Raw genomic sequence first — 23,654 nt, 5'->3', positions numbered from 1 at the left:
CCAGCGCTGATTGGTCTCAGGGATTGCATGACATAACAATGTGACTTAATCCCCAGAAGACGCAGTGCCAACATTGCTGGAACAGCGCCAGCACCAATGCATGTAAGTGTTATTTTACTGGTGTGTGTGTGGGGGAGCATAACCAATGAGAAGAATTTGTCAGAGTAGTGAACAACCCCTCTAAAATGTAATATGGGACTTACACAGTGTGATTTTGGTGGCAGCAGAAAACCTCAGGGTTTGGAAAACTGACCTGTGATGCGACCCACAATCTTTATTAGAAGTCTTTGTCATACTACAAAGGGTTTGCAGACACAGGCAGAATAGGGCCCCTTTACAAGAACAATATATGATGGGAAGGGGGCCCCTTTACCTCTTGAGCCCCTGTGTGATTACATCGGTTGCATCAATGCTATACATAAAAATAAGATAAAAAGTTTCATCAGTTTACTGATATAAGTTAATAAGTGATGAGGTTAAATCAGGGTTCCCTTCAAACGCCGCCTCTTATAAGTGCATGTAAGTGGATGACGTCTTTCCATCATCCATGTAGTGCCTGAAGTCTGGCGCCTGCGCAGAGGAATCATAGAGCTGCGCAGGCGCGCCTCACTGTGCACTATTGAGCAGCCAGGCACTACATGGATGATGGAGAGACATCATTCACTAACATGCACTTAGACGAGGTGGCGTTTGAAGGGATCGGATCGCCGCTGATCACAATCTGGAGACACCCATCAGACCAAACCGCGTAATTCCATACAGGGTGGGACAAGTATGAATCACTTTTCCTGAGATATGCAGGGGCACGTCTGAGGATATAAAGGGATTGCAGGAACCCCGTTCTTATGATCTTAAAGATGATGGGCAGGGTTTATAAGACGAAAACTAGTGACAGGTTCCCTTTAATACCATACAACTACTTCCACGATCCATGGCCCGCTTCTTCAGTGATCAGTTAAATGTTGTGAGCAAATGGTTTGTATATGGATGATCCCTTTTCTTGCAGCTTTAGAACTTGGCACAGAAAAATGACAATGTTCTTGTTCTAAGGCCCGTTATCCTTCCAGTAAAGATATTGTCCTGCCTCTAGCCATAGAAAAATCTGGCTTTGCTTGAAGGACACCTCAAAACCAACTTTGTAAAACCCCATACTTAAAAAAAAATAACATATCTAAAGGGACACTAAAGTAAAACAAAAAATTAATTAACTATGATATTTTGCCTCCTTTGATCTTTTTGTTCTTCCAGTAGGTACTAATATAGGTGACTATTTTTTGTAACCCTCATTAATTTCTAGGTCTTGTGTCTCTTCATGTAATGGATAACTTGCTGTGAATTCTTATTGATACTGTGAATATGAATTACCGACTTGACCTGCTCCATTGATATTCACATATAACTTTTTTTGGCCATTACTGGTAGAGAGCAGGTTGTGGCGGTGATGAGATCTTGACTTCCAGTGGTGACACATTGCAGTTGTCAGGGTGCACCCTTCACACGACTCTATACATAATCTCGCCTTTGAGTGAGCTGTATTAGGGAATTATCGGTGACAACACTTAAATCAACCCCAGGCAGGATTTTTCAAGTGCATTGATAGAGATACAAAACTGTGTTGTTCTTTACTTAGTGAGCACTTGAAAATGCCAATCCCACTCTCCGAGGCTGCTGACATGATAAATGTGACACAGATACAGTCTGGCCTCTTAGTTTTTGTATGTACTGATACTCGTTGTCGATGCATTTACTCAGTTAATAGCTAACTAAAACTTATGTTCATGTCTCACCCGGATAGCGCCCTTTAAATAAGAAAATGTATAAGATGCACTTAATAAACTAAGTCTGGGGGCACAAATGCACGGTAATTGCCATTTTCTTCCTGAAGTAGCAATCAGCTGGTGTAATGAACTCAGCTCTCCTCACTTCTGTGCCGTCTCACTCCGCTACCTGGTACTGCAGTGGACGGAGATGGCAGCTGGAGAGACCTAACCCTAATCCTGGCCCCCATCATGTAATAATGTGCCTCTCTACTAGCCTCCAACCTGTAATATGTTCTATGTTTTATTTTTAGCACAAATTGTGATATGTAGCAACAATGGCCACAAATGTAAAAAAATGTATATACTGTATTTAACACAAAAACCTGATTGAAACAAAAGATCATTTTCTGACAACAGCTTCCCTTAAATAACTATTCCCAAGATTATCTCTTCTCGGGCCTTTGACTAAGATCAAGTGTAATATTATTTGAGTCTGCCAGGGCGGCTGATGTAGACTGATGCACCGGGTGGAAGCTTCAGGCTTTTTGTATGGTGCCCCCAGGATCAAAGCCATGAGATTGAGTTAAAGCACCACTCTATCAGGTTTTTCTTCCACCCCAGTAAGTCCCCTGCCTTCGGTCATATACTCACCCTCCGCGTCTTCACAGGTTTTTCGGCACCGGTTCTGTCCCGCGGTGCCATCTTGTGAGCACAGCTTCTGAGTGGCCAGAAACTCTCAAGGCAACTCTATGACACCCAGAACGAGGCCAGAACAAGGATCTGATAGACTTCCATTGATTTTTGACATCTTGGTGGAGAGCACAATCTCGAGCTTTCTATCAGCTCAGTCGCATGTTCAGCATTCTGTCAGAATTTTACATGACATGGCTGAGCTGCAGTATCAAACACAGCCCCTGTACAGTCTTATAATGCAATGAAGGTCTCTTCCTATAACAGTTTACTACATACAGACTTAACTCTATACAGATACCAAACATACCGGAAATACTCAGTAGCTTGCAAAACTGTGACTGGATCTGTGGATTACAAGAGGCTATAAAATAGGATGCAATTCAGGATTAGTACAAAATTAAGTAATAAAACTGTAGCAGTGCTCAACTTTTCATGTAGGTTATTTTATCCTTAGGGTGGAGATCGCCGCCCAAATTATAAAATAACCTACATGAAAAGATGAAATACATCAAAGCTGGTCTCCAGCCATAAATAACTACAAGACCTGTATTGTTGTTCTACCATATATTGCGTTATTAAATCCCCAATTTTATTTTGCTGTAGAATAACCAGATTCAGTATTAGGCTTATCACAACATCAATCATCTTTTAAAATTTTGAATCTTACTAAAATCCTCCCTGTTTTCAGAAAACAGAGGGACTTTTAAACTTTATAGTTTTGTGATTGTTGTCTTTTTTTTACCGGGTAACTGCAGTTTAGCCGAGAAGCTTAGGGCTTGCAAGCCCTTATTAATAGAGCTTGTGTCACGCACAGTGTAGGAAAGACTAAGTGCAACACGAAGGGATGAGGGGAAGGGAGCCCAAAACTAAGGAAGGGGGGAGTGGTGAACCCTAGGCAGATCTAAAGTCACCCTGTCTGCCCTAAACGTCCCTATATAGGTTGTGCACCTATCGCCGAGCAGGAACCTAATCCCTACCTGACCCTGGCAATAAGCCCTACTTAGCGAATTAAGGGTTGTGTGAGTTGCCCCCAGGGCAGTGAGGTACTCGGTACCGGGTCTGGTTGCAAGGGGGGATGTCACGGTGGCTGCGACCTGGTCCGTGGCTCTGGGCCTCAACACTAAAGGGGAAAATGTTCAAAGTTTGTCCTGACGCTACCTGTGATGTTTGGTTCGTAGTAGGACCGACGTTGCATTAAAGGGGTCCCCTGGGGGATGTTGCGGCAGCACGGATGTTACATGTCCCACAGGTGAAGCGGGGTCCCCAGGGGTCCTATGGTGTAGGGCGTGGATGGTATGTGCCGGTGAATAAATAGAGGAGACAGTTGTAAGTCTTTACCTGGCTTACTATGGGTGACAGACCACAGTCCAGGGCACCAGGCACGGGTGATGGTGGTCCAGCCGGCTCAGAGGCAATAGAGGTTACCCTTCTCCAGTAGAGGTCCTTGAGCCTTTCCAACTAGCGCCATTAAAGGTGAGGTCCCTGCTGCCTGAAGCTTCCTATAGGGTCCTCCAGTTTCCTCCTGTCCTGGGACAGGTACCTGCAAGACAGGCAGCTTGAGCCTTTTTACAGGGACTCTAACATGCCCCGGGCTCTTCAGGTGCTGCTGTGTCTCAGGCATGGTGCGGGCAGGTAACGTGTAGTGTCGTGCCCTCCGGTTTTGCTCTGTGTCCTAGAGTCCCACAAAAGCCTCGGGCTCCTGGTTCCCGGCTACTGCGCTTCAGCTCTGAGGGTGCCCTGCAACAGTTCCCCTCTGAGCTCTGTTCCTCTCCTGTGCTCCTTCCCTTCTGGCTACTCCACATTCAACCCTTCAGGTCTTCCTCCTTCCAGAGGCTGCAGCTTCCTTGTGGCTGCCAGGCCTCTCTATCTGCACTGTGTCTCTCCTAGACATCTGCTCTGCTTGGTCTCCCAGGACCAACTGTCTAGCTCCTCCTCCAGGTCAGGATACATAAAGCCTAGGGAAGCTCCCCTGAATCCGGGTGCTGATCTCCCCCTCCTGGCCTGGATTCAGAATGTGTTGCATGTGTGTGTGCCTTACCTGTTGAACAGAACTCCATGACATGACATTACCTTCCCCGAAGGAAAAGCAACATCACTACAGCAACCGGTCACCTGGGGTGCTGCACGTGCACTAGTCAATCACCACTACCACTAAAGACAGCTCGGATAAATGAACAAAGGGAACACTTATCTTGAGTAGACTCAGAGATGTAACACAGATGCCCTCCAGCAGCACCAAAGAGGAACATAGCTGACTGCTAAAGCTCCAAGCCTTAACAGGGGGAAATGGAAATATCACCAGTAACTCCCAGCAGCAGACTGGGAGTCTATAAACACCCAGGTCCAGGTGTGTCAATTAGAGCCGGAGAACGATTGCCACTGGGTCAGAGTCAGAAGGGTTAAGAAGGTGTGTGCAAGGCCAAATGCAGAGACCTTCCGTAGCTAGATGCAGTTGTGGCGCCCCAGGGTCCTGGTCATCACAGTAATGTCGCTTTCCTCACAGGGAGAGTGATGTTACGTTTGGAGGCAAGAAAGGATAACTGTCACCAGGTACCACACACATGCAATACAGTCATACTCCAGGCCACCAGGGGGAGCTTTTGATCCTATTTACTAGGTGACTCCCCATATATATATCAGCCATCTGAGGAGGATAGAGGGTTCATGGAGCTGTGCATGCCCTAAGAGCTGCTGCTCCCAGAAAGAGACACATAGGAAGCCGAATTCATTGCAGTGAGCATGCAGGAAAGCAAAGCATGGGAGAGGACACTAGAAGGGGACCAGCCCCGAGCAGGCTGCCTCCTTCTGTGGCACAGATAACCGGTAGCCGGAACACCGAGGTAGTAAGGACCTCTATGCCTTACTTCAGAGACCGGCAGGACAGCTAATTGCATGTTACCTGACTGCACCTACACCCAGGAGGCATGGTGACCCCACAGAGCCGGGTTATCTAAGAGACCCTATAAACAGGCTCAAGTCACCAGTCATACGGGTTTTGCCCTATCCTATACGGGGGATAGAGAGCGAGAAACACCACATCTGTGAAGACCTTACGAGAGACTTAGCAGTAAAGGACTACACCACTACAGTGCAAGGGAAGGCTATTGATTTCCACCTGGACAAGGGGACTATGGACTTGCCTCCAAATCGGCCAGACCCTACCTGCCCTGTGATCTGGTGCTCTGGACTGTGGCTGCTGAAACCAACAGTAAGCAAGGTAAAGAGACTGCAATCCTGTGTCCTCGTTCTTCACTGCACCTCTCACCATTCTACTATCTACATACTGGGAAGCCCTGGGGATATACTTCACCTGTGGGAAGGTATACCATCTAGCTGCCATAACATCACCACAATGGACCCCTTAAAGCAGCGTCGGTCACCCTGACCGAATACCACAGGTGGCGTCACAAACATAAACTCTATTCCCTTTAAAGACCTTTCCCTTTTACATGGGCGCCCTGGGCCACGGACCAGGTCACAGCCACCGTGACATCTCCCTGTGAACACTGGACCCGGTACCGAGTACCCCACGGCCCTGGCGGGCGACTCATAGTGCGACTGTCTGCAGCCTTTGACACACCCGTGACAGCTTGTAAGCACTGATCTAAAGCTCTCTGGAATTACATCTTTTGTCTCCCTCTGTTTCTTCAATGCTGATGCAGCTTTGAAGAGTGCACAATTCGGACCATGCAAATTGTCAGTCTTCAGGAGCGACCCCCCAGACAAACAGGAAACTGGGAGTCGGGGTCGGTGTGCTCCTGAAGCTGAAGATTTAGAACAACTCCTTAAGGGAATTATCTGTGAATGGATTGTTGATGACGGATAACAAGTGATTTAAACCTACCCAGCAAGAGAATGAAAAAAACAACATCTAGAAGTTCATTCGCAATTATTCTGTATGTCTGATATATTTTAGAAAAATGAAACACCACACATACGGGGAACATAAAAAAGACAAAGAACGCTTTTCTGCTGTGACCATTAGACCCTGGTGAAATTACAACGATATCTTAAGATTACTTGAATGTTACAGTCACCATATGTGAAGTTTATAGATTCTTGTTAATTCCAGAGATCCCTAGGAGTATCAGTCTGGGATGGGTGCCACTGCTGTCAGACACATATGTTAAACAGGAAAAGTATTTTAAGGGTCATTTCAGTTTTCGAGTGATCAGCTGGATATTCTAGTATTCTGCTTCTGTGCTACATTTATCAGCTATGCATGAACACTTCAATATTTAGAATATTTTAGAAATTATATTATGAATTAAAACGAGAAAATTAGAATAAGGAGTTTCAAACACTGGCCCACAATTATAATAAATTGGGTGCAAAACTTTAGTGTACGCACTTTAACTTCACCACTCCATAATCACCAAATGTCGCAAATTTACCTTAGTGGGAAATTTTGCACAAATTATGCCAGTGTAACTTTGTAAGCATGTTTACTATACTTCCCTATGTTGGAAAAGAATGGAAGGTCAGTGAGTTAAATGTCTGCCGTTAATGTTTAACCTTGTGCAAATTGCGATTGTTCTTGTTTCTTACAAATAAAGGTAGCAAAATAAATGTATTTGTTCTGCTGCCTTTTTAAGCCCACTATGCCCTGTCTATAATATAAGACTTTTTTGTGATTTATTAAAAAATACATTTAGAAATATGTCATACTTCATGCAAAAAGGTTAACCATGCCGCTCTTTTCTCATCATTTTTACGTTATTGCTTTGGTATTAAAGGGGTTGTCCACTACTTGGACATCCCCTTCTCATTCCTCATGTTTGGACCTGTTAAAATAAAACACTTAGGCCATGTTCACACGTTCAGTATTTGTTCAGTATTTCACATCAGTATTTGTAAGCCAAAACCAGGAGTGGGTGATAAATGCAGAAGTGGTGACGTGTTTCTATTATACTTTTCCTCTGATTGTTCCACTCCTATTTTGACACACCAAATAGGAAGAGGGAAAGGGGAATGTCAGCTCACCGATAATGCCATGCACCATGCCCCTAAAGATCATGCGTACGTAGCCGTCCCAGTCTTGGACACAATCAACAGAGCAGGAAGGAAAAGATGGGTCTCCAGCGATGAAAGGTTCAGTTCCAGCAATAAGGTAAAAAAAACCTTAACTTTTAATTAAACCATGACTAAGGCTTGTTGCAATGCGTCGGTTTCATCTGTGTGAGCTATCTGTTCAGTGACCCACACTGGTTGTAAAGTTTTTAATGGTTTACTTAAAAGGTTTTTATATTTTACCTTATTGCTGGAATTGAGCCTTTCATCGCTGGAGATCCATCTTTTCCTTCCTACTCCTGTTTTGACTTACAAATACTGAGGTAAAATACTGACCAAATACTGACCAAATACTGAACGAGACCTTATACTCACCTTCGGTGTCAGCACTCACTCCACTTATGAGCCACTTCTACGATGCACTCAAACCCCCCTTTGCTTCTGAACTCATCATTCTCCTTGAAAAACAGATCCACTCTGCCTTGCTCTGACAAGATGGGCTTCCAGTGCAGTGAAGTGTTAGGTTATACCTTCTATCAAACTTTCTGGAGAGAGTGAGGAGGCGCACCGTGAGCAGAGTGAGAAAACAATCAGAGGGAGACACAGACATTTTGTGCTGAGCTTTCTAACACATACAGTGTGTCCGTAAAGTCATGGTGCACTTTTTACCAGTCACTGGAAAGCAACAAAAAATGATGCAAATGTGAAATCTGCTCCAAATAAAGGAAAAACTCTTCCAGTGTCATACCTATTCAGTGCAGTTCGATGTGGGCTCCATTTGTTGCCCTACACACATCCAAACGATAGCATATGCTTGTGATTGCATGATGTCACAGACCTGGCAGTGTATTAATCAGAATTCAGTTTATCAGGGGTTAATCTAACTGGGGGCTCAGCAACAGCTTAAATGAGTTTGTGCTGTTTGATTGGTTCTTGTTATCTCTCCTCATGAACAGGTCTGATATTATTGGGCAAGAGAAAGGGTGTCAAAATGTAAACATAAAAGTGCACCATGACTTTACGGACACACTGTGTTTTACCTCATCTCAGAGTTTCAGTACTGATGTTGATTTCCTTTGTTCTGCTGCTGCTTCTCTCTGTGTGCTAACTAAGAAGTGAAGAGCAGAAATACATTTCTGTGTACTGAGCTGTATATGTGAGAAATTGCAGTGGATAGTCAAATTAAATGAGCCCGAAGAGAGGATAATTGGTGAAGATGCAGAACACACAGGACAGTTTATTCTTAAAAGTTACTTAATAGTATGGTTACCCTTTAAGATGACATGTCCATCATCTGTGCCTAATGCTCGAACTGTGAATTGTGTTGCTTACATGTTATACAGTATTCAAGGTAAACATGACCCCAACACAATACGAAGAATACAAAATGAAGAAAGAAAAAGTAAGTAGACAGAAAGAGGTATAAGGTGGGGTGTTACAGCAATGTCGCTTCTTCATGCAGAATATGAACCAATTTTTGCATACCTGCATTACATTGATGGTAACCTTGTTACAAATTCCAGTGGTGAACATGAATTCCCTTTTAAAATTAATATTTTTTTTTTTACAAATATCGAAAAAACACCTTCCCAGTGGTTTTAGGCAAAAAAAAATTGGCAAAAAATGTTTTGACCGAGGTCTAGCGCATACCCTATGATAGGCCTTATCTGTCTCTTGCCTTATTGTGGAGGTTGGCACCCTAGATGTACGATTTTGGCGCCCCAATCAACGTAGGCTATCCCTCACTGCCCTATCTCACCCTACATTCAAAGGTGAGAAAACAAAAATTAAAGAACAGAGATGAAAAAGGCAAAAAAATGGTAAAAAACAAACAAACCCCAAAACATAAGTAAACAATCAAAGCCAAAGCAATAAACAGCCTCAATAGAGCAGCGACCTTTGGGTTTCACCCTATATTAGCTCCAAGATCCTACTGGCTCAGGATATGATAAATACAAGGCCAATAAACTGTTTAAATGATCTTTGTAAGGTCAAAGATCATTTAAACAGTTTATTGGCCTTGTATTTGTAGCACAATTTGCTTATTCAATGAATTAGCTGGGTATGCTTCCAAGCTATTAAATGTATATGCAAATTAACACCAATACATGAATTTATCCTATATCACATCCAATCAATAGGAACATAGATGAAATATCACTTATCTGATATAGGATGCGCCCCAACGCGTTTCCCCATTGTGCGGTTCATCAGGAGGCCCTTCAGATGCATAGAGTGCCGATATCAGATGCCATCACGGATAAAAAAGCATAGCTGGCAGTCACAAGCGGGCAGAGTTAAATACCCCCGTTAATAACATTTCTCCAATCCGTGCCGCCTCTAGACTAAATGGCGGCAAAACAACTGGGTTAAAATTAGTTTCTTACTTGCAATCAAGCTGCCAGGTGGTTGCAACGATGCGGTGTGCGTTCCAGCGCATTGCGCAGGTCCGGAAGTATGATTGCTCACTTCCGTCTCCTCTAAGGCCCAAAAGCGTTCCATGTCTGGAACGCAGAAAGAGCCCTTCATTGTATATTGCCGACGTATACAGATACAGGATGCCAACTACCTCACTTCCGGTTCCTAGTTGTGCCATATTCATACATATAGAGATGCGGTTCGAGGTACCTCCACACACTGGAGGAAATTAATTTTCGGGCACATGACTAAATAGTTTTAATAATAGTGGTGTTCACATAGATGTCCTTTCTGTCACAGACAGTGCAATAATACCCCAAAACCTGACCCATTACTCCTTCACAGGCCTGAAGCTCAATACAATACTAATTTAAGCTATAACATTTAATAAAATAAATATAATATAATATAACCCCCTTAATAGGGTACATGAACAAACATGCTGTAACATACAGTTAAGACAAAATACCCTACACCAACAACCAAAAAGCACATCACATTAACGCATTCCCATACTTCAGAGAAAGTGGGATATTAAATAAAGCAGGTATATGATAAATATTAATTAAGACCCTTAGGAGAAAGGGATTGGAGTCTATACATCCACTCCATTTCCTTCCTCTGTTTGGCCTTATCCAAGTCTCCCCCTCTCATTTTCGGTTTGACCAATTCCACCATATTGAAGGTGATCTCTCCTAAACTGCCGCCATGTACCTCATTCATGTGGCGAGCAACAGGCGTATCTCTTTTGTTTCTGTTATCACCTAGATGCTCGCCTACTCTCACCCTTAATTCCCTTATGGTTTTGCCGATGTAGTCCTTAGGGCAGGTACAAGTCGCTTTACATACCACTCCCGTGGATCTGCAATTCCCAAAATCCCTGATGTAGTATGTTCTACCATTTGCTGTACTGCAACAGGTCTTGCATTGTGTCATCATTGTGCATTTGGAGCAGTTGCCACATTTAAAGAAACCAAAAGGTTTCCTATCTAGCCATGTACCCCCCTTGTGGGTTTTTGATACAAGCTATGCACCCGACGATCTCCAATAGTCCTACCCCTCCTGTATGTGATACTCAGCTTAGGGGATATCAGATTTTTTAAAATGGGGTCCACCAGTAGGATTCCCCAATGTTTCTTAAAGATTTGGTACACCTTTTCGGACTGCCAATCAAAAGTGCCAATCATTCTTACCGTTTCTCCAGTTCACTCCCGAATTCTTTTTCTTAGAAGGGACTACCTATCAGCTGATAAGGCCTCCCTAAATGGGCCATCCAAGACATTACGGGGGTACCCTTTTGTCCTGAACCTATCATAGAGGTCCTCCGCCTGCTTCCTAAACATCCCCATATCAGTACAATTTTTCCTGATACGGAGGAACTGACCCTTTGGTATTCCCCTCTTTAAGGGTACGGGGTGGTGACTAGTCCATCTCAGTAAGTTGTTGGCTGCAGTTGGTTTACGATATATACATGTGTCAATGCTTTCATCCAGTTTTTTTGAGATGGTCAGATCAAGAAAATTTATACTGTGGTCATGGTGTTCTGAAGTAAACCCACGGTGTTGATGTTAATACTTTCAACAAAATGGCAGAACTCAGCCTCTGAGCCAGACCAGAATATCAAAATGTCATCGATATATTTGGCCCAGAGGTTGATGTAAGGGCTCCACCATCCATACTCTCCCCCCAAAATTTGGGTTTCCTCCCACCAGCCCAGGAAGATGTTGGCGTAGGTGGGGGCACATGGGCTCCCCATCGCTGTACCCCTGAGCTGGTGGAAGTATTTCCCATCAAATAGGAAGTAATTTTGAGTCAGAGTAAAACAAAGAAGTTTATGAACAAATTCATTGTGTTCACTACATTCCACCGCTCTTGTCCTTAGAAAGTGAGCAACAGCTTCCGTCCCAAACTGATGCGGGATGCTACTATAAAGCGCCTCGACATCACTGGACGCTATTATCGTATTGGTGTAAACAACAATGCCCTCCAACATTAATAGTAAGTGGGAGGTATCCCTCACATACGACGGGAGTGATGTAACAAAGGGCCTGAGTATTCTTTCTAGGTAGACCCCACTGTTTTGCATTAATGCGTCTATTCCCGATACAATGGGACATCCCTTCAAGGGTGTGAGGCCTTTATGAACCTTTGGCAAGGCATAAAATGTTGCGACCATTGGTTTATCTGGCATCATGAATTTGTACTCATTTTCAGATATCAAGCTCCTTTCTTTTGCTTGATCTAAGATTCTCACTAACTATTTCCTATAACCCATTGTGGGGTCTTTCCGCAGGATCTTAGAGGTCTCATGATCATATAGTAAAGCATGACACATATCCAAATACACTGAATGTTACAAATTCCAGTGCCAATTTAAAATTGCACATTTCTAGGTGTTTGGCTTCTGTCAAAGTAAAGCCCCTCATCAGAGCAGGCAGTATAATTGGGCACAGTAGTCCATTGTGTACTGGCAGCAGACCTAGAGAAGCAACACTTTATAATTCCCCTGTTACCTTGTTAGTTTTATTCCTTGTCTGCATGGTGACATCTACATTTTTTTTACAGCAGTTCTACATTCTCTACTCCACAGACATTACTGGTTACTCACCAAGAATTGTAATGCCCTGCATTGTAATAGAAAGAAAGCTCAGGAGTAGCACAATGTAACGAGGCCATTGGACTCTAGTAGTAAGATTGGCGTGTGAAGCTCATGTTCTCAACCCTTACCGGATATACTGAGAGGTTTAGCAGTTAGCCAGGTCCTCAAGAAGTTGTAATGATGCAACAATATAAGGTGCTAAGAATTTGACCATGGTGACTCCACCTTTTTTAGCAAGAATATTCAATATGTTGTATTTTCCCTTACATGGAAAATCGACGGGTGAATTCAGTATCTGTGGTTGATGGTTTTCTTGTACATGCTCCTAAACACTTGCTTTACTCTACAGCTCAAAGTCTCCCTCATATCCAGGAGTCTCAGCAAAGCTATGATATCCTTCTTCCCAACTAGTCACCCATACAGCACATCACTGATGTATAGTGGAGCGCCCGCTAGGACCGTGGGGTACTCGGTACTGGGTTCGACGGTACTTAAAGGGTGGTCACAGTGGCAGTGACCCGGTCCGTGGCCCTAGGCATCCAGATAAAGGGGATGTAAATGAAAGTGGAAATAAAGTATTTAATGGATGATTCGTGACGCCACTTGTGGTGTTCGGCCAGGATGGCCAACGCTGCTTAAAGAGACCGCTGGGGCTGATGGTAATGCAGCTTGCATGGTTCTGCTCCCCACAGATGGAGCGGGGCCCAAGGGCTACCTGGTACAGTTGGTAAGGCATGGTAAATGCTGGAGTGCAGGACTGAGGGTGCAGGAAATAATTGAAGGACACAATTAAATGCAGGTACAATCCAGGGTACAGGTAGCAGTTGGTGATGGGGTCCGGGCAGCCTGGAAACAGCTTGGGATCCACCTAACCAGGCGGGTTCAGAGGCCTTCCTTCTGTGCTTTGTACTCTGTCCCTTGCTGCCTGAAGCTCTGCACAAGTCCTCTCAGTCTCTGTACTTCCAACCCATATGGCTGACAGACTGAGCCTGTCTTGGGCACTGCCTTCTCACTGGCAGCTCTAGGCTCCTGTCCTGCTGTGTTGCCTCCAGGCATCAGTTGGGGACAGAAGACTTGGAATGTCCTGCCCTTTGGATTCGGTGGCTGGGTATGCAATTCTCTCACCACCACAGACTCCAGTGTCTGGTCTCTTTGCGCTTTATCTTGGGGTGAGCCCAATCGCAGCTCCAGACCCCAGACTCCTCTCCTCACATGCTTCCTTTCCCTTGAGTGTCTCACACTAAACTCACCAACCCCTCCTCCAGGCCAGAACTTATAGGGAAGCTACCCTGAAACCAGGCTTAGAGCTCCCCCTTCTGTTCTGTTGTTAGGAAGGAAGAAATCCCTACTTGCATCCAAGCATGACATCAATCCGTGAGGAAGGCAATTCGGACTCCTGGGGTGCCACAATAGCAACTTAATTTGAGAAAAAGATTCATTTAGACATTGCTTGTATCTAAGACACATCATCTATGTAGCCCTCAAAATCTTATCAGATTTCATTTTAGTGGCAGATATAACTTATCCTTTGCAGAATTATATTATTCACAGATCAGCGGAAGACAGGATAATCAACTTTGCTAGTTAATAACAGACCATGATCTGTTTTATTTTGAGCTGCAATAACTCTTTACAGCTAGAATCCAGTAGAGAATATCATGATGTGAACTTTTCTAAGGCGCAGTGCTTAATCATTAAAATGTTATGGTCTTAGGTTTGATAATGATATGCACATTGTGCCACAGATTAGTGTATTTATGCAGTTCAAGCAGCAAGAAAGCAGGAGCAGAGCACACATGTGTAGCCATGTACTGTACACACTGTACAGTTCGCAGATATAAGATGGGAACCAGAAGGAGCTTCCAAATTCGCCATGTACCCACCACTGGTCTAAGGTGGTGTTTCCCAAACTTCAGTCCTCGCAGCTCCCAACAGATCATGTTTTCAGGATTTCCTCAGTATTGCACAGGTGATAGAACTATTATCAAGACATCAGAAAGTTCTCTCACTTTTGCAGTACTAAGGAAATCCTGAAAACATGATGTGTTGGGGGCCGTGAGGACTAGAGTTTGGTAAAAACTGGTCTAAGGCATTGAATGAAGAGAACGAGAGGCTGGAAGGAGAATGTTATGTAGGATATACAAGATGGGTCATCAATATCATATGCCAGGACAACCCCTTTAATTAAGGGCAGTTTTTTTTTATAACTTTAATAGGGGTGCATAGAAGCCATGGAACCAACCCATAAAATTTAAGGGCACTACAGAGTATTGTCTTAAATGTTTTTATTTTCCCTAGGGGTATTGTCATGGGGTATTGATGGTTTAGATATAAAGTCCTGTAATGCACTATTTTGAGAGTATTATGTATACCCCATTACATCTGAAAGGGGTATACATAATAAAAAACAGCACAATTGCAGCACCCCAGAGTCCTGGTCGTTGCAGTATTATCGCTCTGCCACAAAGGGGGAGTGATGGTACGTCTGATGGCACTAAAGGAGTTCACCTGACCAGGTATCACAGTCACACACTATACTTCACACTCCGGCCACCAGGGGGAGCAAAAGGTTCTATGTATTAGGCCACTCCTCACACTCTGGTAACACTGGGAGTCGGATAGGAAGTTAGAGAGAAGCTGACTGGGTTTTGCCCAGGTAACATCTAGTGAGAGGGAGTTGCTTGGGAAAACTCAGGGAGGTCCCTGTCAGGGGTGGCATCCTGGCAGTGGCCTAGCACGAGACAGATCGTTACGGAGCCGTGCCTGCACCTCATTGCGGTGGCATCCTAAGAAAGGACACAAAGCAAAGTATATTGTGCAGAAGTGAGAAACGAGATCACAGCACAAAGGAGATAGAACCAGGAGGAGTCGTGCCCCAAGATCGGCAACATCCTTCTGAGGCGCATAGCCGGCGGCCGGAACGCCGAGGAAGTAATAGACTCTACGCATTACTTTGAACTACGGCAGGGCAGTTAACTATAGGTTGGCTGTCTCACCTTTACACCTAATGAAGACAACGGAGGCAATTGTGGGAGAGGGGCGTCTCTAGGGTCCCTATAAAATAACTCCAGGCCTACCCCGTCATAGGGGTGCTTCCTATCCAAACCATCTGGGGGACGGAGAGAAAGAACAGAAACATACACGACAGTTGTGAGGACTCTCCCGTGGTGCTCAGCAGGGAGGTACTACAACACCCAGGCGCTAGTAAGAAGGCTACTGATTTCCACCTGCAAAGGGAACTCTGGATGTGCCTTCGGACCGGCCGGTCTCAGCCAGCCCTGTTAGCAGTGCTCTGGATTATGGATGCCGAAGCCTTCAGTAAAAAGGTAAAGAGACTGCAACCCTGTGTCCTCGTCATTTACTGCGACCTACACCATTATCATCTACTCATCAAGGGAAGCCCTGGGGACATACTTCACCTGTGGGAAGTTACACCATCTAGCTGCCATTCCATCACCCCAGCGGACCCCTAGCAGCGTCGGTCACCCTGACCGAATACCACAGGTGGCGTCACGAACACTTGACAAACTTTCACCTACACCTTTATTTGGGCGCCCCTTAGCAGGGCCACGGACCGGGTCGGGCCACCGTGACACCCCAAGAACCGAGACCGAGGGACCCGGTACCGAGTACCCCGCTGCCCTGCGTCTGGGGGCCGCTCCACAATAATCATGTAACAGTACAAGTGACTGATTGGTACAGTAGGAGAGAGGACCCTGCCCGCAAGGGCTCACAATTTACAAGGGATGGGTGAGGATACAGTAGGTGACGGTAGAGCTGGTAGTGCAGTAGTATGGTGGAGCGAGGTTACTACAGGTTGTAGGCTTGTCAAAAGAAGTAGGTCTTCACGTTCCTTTTGAAGGTTTACACTGTAGGCGAGAGTCTGATATGTTTAGCTAGAGAGTTCCAGATTAGGGGGGATCACACAGAATGTAGTGGGATATGAAAGATATTCTTGTTACATCCAAGTGCGGACTGGGACTGAAATTCAGTCCTGGCATTTGATATCACACAGGCCCATGTTGTCCCTTTCCCCATGAACCAGATGGGATATATTACTAATATTACCCTGGATGGAGGAAAGCAAGATTTACTACAAGACCAATATTTCTAATGATACCCGTGGTCTACTGGAGTGACTGACTTTGTGCTTCCTCACAATTCTCAACAGTATGGCTATCTTGAGAACACTGATTCTTTTAACAACAAAGCAGACAAGGCGGCCCATGACCAGACAAGGCCCTACTGGTATTTGCCAGAATTGCCAGATGGCCAGTCCGGCCCTGGTTACATCAGTAGTGCAGATCAGTGATGTTAAAGAGTCTGCCTCCAGAACTTATTTTAATTGGAAAAAAAATATTGTCAGAAAAAAAAAATACATGCAGCAGAAAAAAAACTGATTGATTACGACTATTTTGGGTATAAAATGATGACAACGTTAAGCTTTTTTTTTTTTCGTTTTTTTTTAATTTATCAAAAACACAAGTGTCTCCTTTATTTTTCAGCATGGTGCTGCTATAATTAGATTGATTCTAGATATCTGCTGAGCAGATTGGCGTGCTAGTGTGTCATGCAGAAAACCACATGCTTCTCTTTTACTATGCCGGTGTGTCCAGGGAATTTCACTACTGGTATACAACATGGGGCCATTCTAACACATGTATGAAAGATATCTTACACCTTGTAAGGGTCAGACCTTGCTAAGCTTCAGTTCATGTTGCTGATTTAGACCCTTCTTGATATACAGTACTTCATAAGTAGAGATTTACAGTTATATGAAAAAGTTTGGGCACCCCTATTAATCTTAAGCTTAATGTTTTCTAAAAATTGTTTTTTTTGCAACAGCTATTTCAGTTTCATATATCTAATAACTGTTGGACACAGTAATGTTTCTGCCTTGAAATGAGGTTTATTGTACTAACAGAAAATGTGCAATCTGCATTCAAACAAAATTTGACAGGTGCATAAGTATGGGCACCTCACCAGAAAAGTGACATTAATATTTAGTAGATCCTCCTTTTGCAAAAATAACAGCCTCTAGTCGCTTCCTGTAGCTTTTAATGAGTTCCTGGATCCTGGATGAAGGTATTTTTGACCATTCCTCTTTACAAAACAATTCCAGTTCAGTTAAGTTTGATGGTCGCCGAGCATGGACAGCCCTCTTCAAATGATCCCACAGATGTTCAATGATATTCAGGTCTGGGGACTGGGATGGCCATTCCAGAACAGTGTAATTGTTCCTCTGCATGAATGCCTGAGTAGATTTGGAGCGGTGTTTTGGATTATTGTCTTGCTGAAAGATCCATCCCCTGCGTAACTTCAACTTTGTCACTGATTCATGAACATTATTGTCAAGAATCTGCTGATACTGAGAGGAATCCATGCTTCCCTCAACTTTAAAAAGATTCCCGGTGCCGGCATTGGCCACACAGTGTTATGACCCCAATGGCGAGGGTCTCAGAGGAACGTGGAAGTCTGCAGAGTACAAAAATCCAGCTCATAGGGCAGTGGTAACTGGGTTGACCATATATCTACTCCTAACGCCAACACTAGAAGTAGCCGGGGATCATTCCTACGTTGATTCTAGATGACACGCGCCAGCCGGAGAATCTAACTACCCCTAGTAGAGGAAAACAAAGACCTCTCTTGCCTCCAGAGAAGGGACCCCAAAGCAGGATAGAAGCCCCCCACAAATAATAACGGTGAGGTAAGAGGAAATGACAAACACAGAAATGAACCAGGTTTAGCACAGAGAGGCCCGCTTACTGATAGCAGAATAAAGAAAGGTAACTTATATGGCCAACAGAAAACCCTATTAAAATCCACACTGGAAATTCAAGAACCCCCGAACCGTCTAACGGTCCGGGGGGAGAACACCAGCCCCCTAGAGCTTCCAGCAAAGGTCAGGATACAGATTAGGAACAAGCTGGACAAAAAATACAAAACCAAAACAAATAGCAAAAAGCAAAAAGCAGACTTAGCTGAAATAACCGGAACCAGGATCAGTAGACAAGAGCACAGCAGATTAGCTCTGATAACTACGTTGCCAGGCATTGAACTGAAGGTCCAGGGAGCTTATATAGCAACACCCCTAACTAACGACCCAGGTGCGGATAAAAGGAATGACAGAAAAACCAGAGTCAAAAAACTAGTAACCACTAGAGGGAGCAAAAAGCAAATTCACAACAGTACCCCCCCCTTAGTGAGGGGTCACCGAACCCTCACCACGACCACCAGGGCGATCAGGATGAGCGGCATGAAAGGCACGAACTAAATCGGCCGCATGAACATCGGAGGCGACCACCCAGGAATTATCCTCCTGACCATAGCCCTTCCACTTGACCAGGTACTGAAGCCTCCGCCTGGAGAGGCGAGAATCCAAGATCTTCTCCACCACGTACTCCAACTCGCCCTCAACCAACACCGGAGCAGGAGGCTCAGCAGAAGGAACTACAGGCACAATGTACCGCCGCAACAAGGACCTATGAAATACATTGTGAATAGCAAACGACACAGGAAGATCCAGACGAAAAGATACAGGATTAAGGATTTCCAATATCTTGTAAGGACCAATAAAACGAGGTTTAAATTTGGGAGAGGAGACCTTCATAGGAACAAAGCGGGAAGAAAGCCATACCAAATCCCCAACGCGTAGTCGGGGACCCACACCGCGGCGGCGGTTGGCAAAGCGCTGAGCCCTCTCCTGTGACAACTTCAAGTTGTCCACCACATGATTCCAGATCCGCTGCAACCTATCCACCACAGAATCCACCCCAGGACAGTCAGAAGGCTCCACATGACCCGAAGAAAAGCGAGGATGGAAACCAGAGTTGCAGAAAAAAGGCGAAACCAAGGTGGCGGAACTAGCCCGATTATTAAGGGCAAACTCAGCCAACGGCAAGAACGTCACCCAATCGTCCTGATCAGCAGAGACAAAACACCTCAAATAAGCCTCCAAAGTCTGATTAGTTCGCTCCGTCTGTCCATTAGTCTGAGGATGGAAAGCAGACGAAAACGACAACTCAATGCCCATCCTACTACAAAAGGATCGCCAGAACCTGGAAACGAACTGGGATCCTCTGTCTGACACAATATTCTCAGGGATGCCGTGCAAACGAACCACGTTCTGGAAAAACACAGGAACCAGATCGGAAGAGGAAGGCAGCTTAGGCAAAGGAACCAAATGGACCATCTTGGAGAAGCGATCACATATCACCCAGATAACAGACATGCCCTGAGATAGCGGAAGATCAGAAATGAAATCCATGGAGATATGTGTCCAAGGTCTCTTCGGGACAGGCAAAGGCAAGAGCAAACCGCTGGCACGAGAACAGCAAGGCTTAGCTCGAGCACAAGTCCCACAGGACTGCACAAATGACCGCACATCCCTCGACAAGGAATGCCACCAAAAGGACCTGGCCACCAGATCTCTGGTGCCAAAAATTCCCGGGTGACCTGCCAACACCGAGGAATGAACCTCGGAAATGACTCTGCTGGTCCACTTATCCGGGACAAACAGTCTGTCAGGTGGACAAGACTCAGGCCTATCAGCCTGAAATCTCTGCAACACACGTCGCAGATCCGGAGAAATAGCTGACAAGATAACTCCATCCTTAAGAATACCAACAGGATCCGCGACTCCAGGAGCATCAGGCACAAAGCTCCTAGAAAGAGCATCGGCCTTCACATTCTTTGAACCTGGTAAATACGAGACAACAAAATCAAAGCGGGAGAAAAACAATGACCAGCGGGCCTGTCTCGGATTAAGGCGTTTAGCAGACTCGAGATACATCAGATTTTTGTGATCAGTCAAGACCACCACACGATGCTTAGCACCCTCGAGCCAATGACGCCACTCCTCAAATGCCCATTTCATGGCCAACAACTCCCGATTACCCACATCATAATTTCGCTCGGCAGGCGAAAACTTCCTAGAGAAAAAGGCACAAGGTTTCATAACAGAGCAACCAGGGCCTCTCTGCGACAAAACGGCCCCTGCTCCAATCTCTGAAGCATCCACCTCAACCTGAAAGGGAAGTGAGATATCGGGCTGGCACAAAACAGGCGCCGAAGTAAACCGGCGTTTCAACTCCTGGAAAGCCTCCACGGCAGCAGGAGCCCAGTTAGCTACATCGGAGCCCTTCTTGGTCATATCCGTCAAAGGTTTCACAATGCTAGAAAAATTAGCGATAAAACGACGGTAGAAGTTAGCGAAACCCAAGAACTTCTGAAGACTCTTAACTGACGAGGGCTGAGTCCAATCAAGAATAGCTCGGACCTTGACTGGGTCCATCTCCACAGCAGAAGGGGAAAAAATGAACCCCAAAAAGGGAACCTTCTGTACACCAAAGAGACACTTTGAGCCCTTGACAAACAAAGAATTTTCACGCAGAATTTTAAAGACCAACCTGACCTGCTCCACATGCGAGTCCCAATTATCAGAAAAAACCAAAATATCATCCAGATAAACAATCAAAAATCTATCCAGATACTTCCGGAAAATGTCATGCATAAAGGACTGAAAAACTGAAGGCGCATTGGAGAGCCCAAAAGGCATCACCAAGTACTCAAAATGACCTTCGGGCGTATTGAATGCGGTTTTCCATTCATCACCTTGCTTAATGCGCACAAGGTTGTACGCACCACGAAGGTCTATCTTGGTGAACCACTTGGCACCTTTAATCCGGGCAAACAAGTCAGACAACAGCGGCAAAGGATACTGAAATTTGACAGTGATCTTATTTAAAAGCCGATAATCAATACAAGGTCTCAAAGATCCGTCCTTTTTTGCCACAAAAAAGAATCCCGCACCAAGAGGGGAAGAAGACGGACGAATATGTCCTTTCTCCAGAGACTCCTTGATATATGAACGCATAGCGGTATGTTCAGGTACCGACAGATTAAACAGTCTTCCCTTAGGAAATTTACTGCCTGGGATCAAATCTATAGCACAGTCACAGTCCCTATGAGGAGGCAATGCACTGGACCTGGACTCGCTAAAGACATCCTGATAATCAGACAAATACTCCGGAACTTCCGAAGGCGTAGAAGAAGCAATAGACACAGGCAGGGAATCCCCATGAATACCACGACAGCCCCAACTTGACACTGACATAGCCTTCCAGTCCAGGACGGGATTATGGGTCTGTAACCATGGCAGCCCTAAAACAACCAAATCATGCATTTTATGCAAAACAAGAAAACGTATCACCTCGCGGTGTTCAGGAGTCATGCACATGGTAACCTGTGTCCAATACTGCGGTTTATTTGCTGCCAATGGCGTAGCATCAATACCCCTAAGAGGAATAGGATTTTCTAATGGTTCAAGAGTAAAACCACAGTGCTTAGCAAATGACAGATCCATAAGACTCAGGGCAGCACCTGAATCTACAAACGCCATGACAGGATAAGACGACAGTGAGCAAATCAAAGTTACAGACAGAATAAATTTAGGTTGCAAATTACCAACGGTGACAGGACTAACAACCTTAGCTATACGTTTAGAGCATGCTGAGATAACATGTGTAGAATCACCACAGTAATAGCATAAGCCATTCCGGCGTCTATGAATTTTCCGCTCATCTCTAGTCAGGATTCTATCACATTGCATTAAATCAGGTGTCTGTTCAGACAACACCATGAGGGAATTTGCGGTTTTTCTATCACATTGCACCGAATTAGGTGTCTGTTCAGACAACACCATGAGGGAGTTTGCGGTTTTGCGCTCCCGCAACCGCCGGTCAATTTGAATAGCCAGTGCCATAGTATCATTCAGACCTGTGGGAATGGGAAAACCCACCATAACATTCTTAATGGCATCAGAAAGGCCATTTCTAAAATTAGCGGCCAGTGCACACTCGTTCCAATGTGTCAGCACGGACCATTTCCGAAATTTTTGGCAATACACTTCAGCCTCGTCCTGCCCCTGAGACATAGCCAGCAAGGCCTTTTCTGCCTGAATCTCAAGATTGGGTTCCTCATAAAGTAAACCGAGCGCCAGAAAAAACGCATCAATATCAGCCAATGCCGGATCTCCCGGCGCCAGCGAAAAAGCCCAATCCTGAGGGTCGCCCCGTAAGAACGAAATAACAATTTTTACTTGCTGAGCAGAATCTCCAGATGAACAGGGTCTCAGGGACAAAAACAATTTACAATTATTCCTGAAATTCCCAAACTTAAACCTGTCTCCGGAAAACAGTTCAGGAATCGGTATCTTAGGTTCTGACCTAGGATTTCTGATAACATAGTCTTGTATGCCCTGCACACGAGTAGCCAGCTGGTCCACACTTGTAATCAAAGTCTGGACATTCATGTCTGCAGCAAGCATAGCCACTCTGAGGTAAAGGGGAAGGAGAAAGAGAAAAAAAAAAAAAACTCAGAATCTTCTTTCTTATAATCCCTCTTCTGCAATGCATTAAACATTTAATACAGGCCTGGCAAACTGTTATGACCCCAATGGCGAGGGTCTCAGAGGAACGTGGAAGTCTGCAGAGTACAAAAATCCAGCTCATAGGGCAGTGGTAACTGGGTTGACCATATATCTACTCCTAACGCCAACACTAGAAGTAGCCGGGGATCATTCCTACGTTGATTCTAGATGACACGCGCCAGCCGGAGAATCTAACTACCCCTAGTAGAGGAAAACAAAGACCTCTCTTGCCTCCAGAGAAGGGACCCCAAAGCAGGATAGAAGCCCCCCACAAATAATAACGGTGAGGTAAGAGGAAATGACAAACACAGAAATGAACCAGGTTTAGCACAGAGAGGCCCGCTTACTGATAGCAGAATAAAGAAAGGTAACTTATATGGCCAACAGAAAACCCTATTAAAATCCACACTGGAAATTCAAGAACCCCCGAACCGTCTAACGGTCCGGGGGGAGAACACCAGCCCCCTAGAGCTTCCAGCAAAGGTCAGGATACAGATTAGGAACAAGCTGGACAAAAAATACAAAACCAAAACAAATAGCAAAAAGCAAAAAGCAGACTTAGCTGAAATAACCGGAACCAGGATCAGTAGACAAGAGCACAGCAGATTAGCTCTGATAACTACGTTGCCAGGCATTGAACTGAAGGTCCAGGGAGCTTATATAGCAACACCCCTAACTAACGACCCAGGTGCGGATAAAAGGAATGACAGAAAAACCAGAGTCAAAAAACTAGTAACCACTAGAG

This window comes from Ranitomeya variabilis, chromosome 2, assembly GCF_051348905.1.
Source record: "Ranitomeya variabilis isolate aRanVar5 chromosome 2, aRanVar5.hap1, whole genome shotgun sequence".
NCBI classification, from domain to species: Eukaryota; Metazoa; Chordata; class Amphibia; order Anura; family Dendrobatidae; genus Ranitomeya; species Ranitomeya variabilis.
Note: the sequence above shows the minus strand (reverse complement) of the source record.